General features: G+C 39.0%; 1 long non-coding RNA gene across 1 annotated transcript; it reads left to right on the top strand.

Annotated features, from left to right (window-relative positions):
• Positions 1–1,168: 1,168 nt before the first annotated feature.
• On the top strand, positions 1,169–2,078 carry LOC104955077 (uncharacterized). Its single transcript, XR_799424.1, has 3 exons — positions 1,169–1,299; positions 1,823–1,885; positions 1,970–2,078. It is a non-coding gene; the product is annotated as an uncharacterized lncRNA (long non-coding RNA).
• Positions 2,079–2,525: the final 447 nt, after the last annotated feature.

Genomic DNA, 2,525 nt, shown 5'->3' with positions numbered 1-2,525 from the left:
GTCTTTTATCAATGTTAGTCAAGCAAGTCTCAAGTCCAAAAATATGCGACTCGAGTCAAGTCATGTGACTCGAGTCCCCACCTCTGCTAAAATATCATATTCGAATAACTTGCGACTCTTATTGCACTATTTCACTATTTTAAACTATTTTTCTTTCTGTATTTACTATTTACTTGCACTATATTTTTCTGTTTATCTGTGTTTTGTGTTGCACTGTTCTGTAGCTATGTTCGTATGACACAATAAAGAACCTTGAACCTAGTAGCTCTGAATATTGAATTGAGTTACTCAACTAAAGTGAACCCAATCATCAATTTAACTTAATTTATAGATACTAGTCCCCTTGTGTGATGTAGCTTTTAATGCATGTAAACGGTCTGCAGAGTCACACACCCTCAAAGTACACCCTGTAGCGAGTAAAACTCTAACACAGAAAAGACCTGTCTATGCTGCCCCAGAACGCCTCGTTGGAGATTTCTCTTTTTCCATTGTTTACTTCTTGGGTATAGTGACGTATTTGGGTATAGTGCCGTTACGTTACATCCGCAGAGCCGTTACGTTTCCGCGGACTTCCTCACACACACATACTCGGTGGGACGTTGCGAGACTCGCTGCTGCGACGAGCGGACAGCGTGAGCTGGCTCACTGGTGTGGGGTCGGCGAGACAGCGAGGCACGCGGAACTCAGCCTGAGCACACACACATGTGTGTGTTTCGGGCTGGGTTTCGCTGTGTCTCACTGTCTCGCAGACGGCCACTGGGCTCACAGGGGGGGGGCTCCAAAAAGCCGTTTAGGACAGAGAGTGAATACACATACTTTACAGAGATGCTGTATGAGAAACCAATGTGAGTTTGGAAAATCTATTTTAGTAGACCTCAACAATGGAATTATGATCAGTAGAAATGGCCATGACATGGGACCTTTAAAGCACATAACCTGAATTATATTAATCTCATATATCAGGTTCGGAGTTACAAATTCAAAGATTTTATTACAGCAGCTATCATTTCATTGAATAATTTTCATTTAATTGAATAATTCCAGATGAAATATCTTCAGAAAACAGGGAACTGTATTTGAGATGCTTCTCAAATGCCTTACATTTTATTACCAAGATGTTTAATGAAGCCCTACAAAGCTCTGTCTCACTTCCTGTGTGTCTTCCAGGTTTTCTGTGACTACCACGGCCACTCCAGAAAGAAGAACGTCTTCCTGTACGGCTGCAGTCTGAAGGAGACCCTCTGGCAGTCTGGCTCTTCTGTTAACACTATGGGATTAAAAGAGGACCCTGGATATAGGGTAACACACACACACACACACACACACACACACACACACACACACACACACGCACACGCACACGCACACGCACACACACACACACACACACATTTCAGAAAACAAAACATCGGTTATAATACAGTTAAAAAATAAGATAAGCCGAAAACAATTAGTTTTTACTTGTGTTTTGGTTGGTTTATTGTTAGCATCTGTGTTATGACTAAAGAAAATCTACTCGGTGTGTGTTAGTGTGCGTGAGCTTCTGTGTGCATGCATAAAATAGCTCTACTGGATATATATAATTTATAAAACTTATTTGTTCTTTTTTGTGAATCATTATTTGAAAACAACATAAATGTAGTCAATTACTGATCAGAAGTGACACATATGTTCAGTTTGATTTCTGTAATAATTCAGATTGATTCGTATGAATTTGTGAAGTTGCCATTTTAATTAAAAACAAACCTAGCGTAAAAAAAAATGAAAAAGAATTCAGCTCTGTTTACCATTCAACAACCACCTTCTCTCTCTCTCTTTCTAGACCATTCCAAAGACCTTGGATAGCATCGCACCAGCCTTCTCTTTCAACAGCTGCAACTATTTGGTAAGAAAAAACACATCTATATACAGAATGTAAATATATTTAATTCAACCAAATCATATTTGAGCTACATTGTGATTTGCACAGGTGGAGAAATCCCGCTCTTCCACAGCCAGGGTGGTGGTGTGGAGGGAGATGGGCGTGCTGAGAAGTTATACCATGGAGAGCACTCACAATGGCTGCGACCAGGGAATATACAAGGTATGCCATTACATGTGTCTATACATAATTTCAACATGAATATACAGAAAAGTCTGGAGATAAGCATTTAGAATATCAAGTATGTAACTTATTATATTTTTGGTGGAGGTAAAGAAGAGATGGTGATCAGAGGGCTCTCCTATGTTCACATGCAGGAATCCAAATAGAACATATTTAGCAAATACAAATGGGGATATGTATATGGTTGAGGCTGATTCTAAATAAGCAGATATTACATTTTTTCTTGGAAATAATCAAATGAGAGGGTGTGCAATATATTTAGTTAAAATCCTCTCTTTTCCTCTTTTTCCTCCACAAACTATATTGTTAGCTGGCCCAGCAGCCTATTAAATAAAATGTTACAATTTGTTTATGAAGGTCAGTTGAGGTAAATGTGCTGTTGTAAGTAACAAAAAAGTTAATAAACAGGGGACAAAGACAT

This window comes from Notothenia coriiceps, unplaced genomic scaffold (genome assembly GCF_000735185.1).
Source record: "Notothenia coriiceps isolate Sejong01 unplaced genomic scaffold, NC01 NC01_scaffold00024622, whole genome shotgun sequence".
NCBI lineage: Eukaryota > Metazoa > Chordata > Actinopteri > Perciformes > Nototheniidae > Notothenia > Notothenia coriiceps.
The sequence above is the reverse complement of the archived record's forward strand: the minus strand, read 5'-3'. Positions and strand labels throughout refer to the sequence as shown.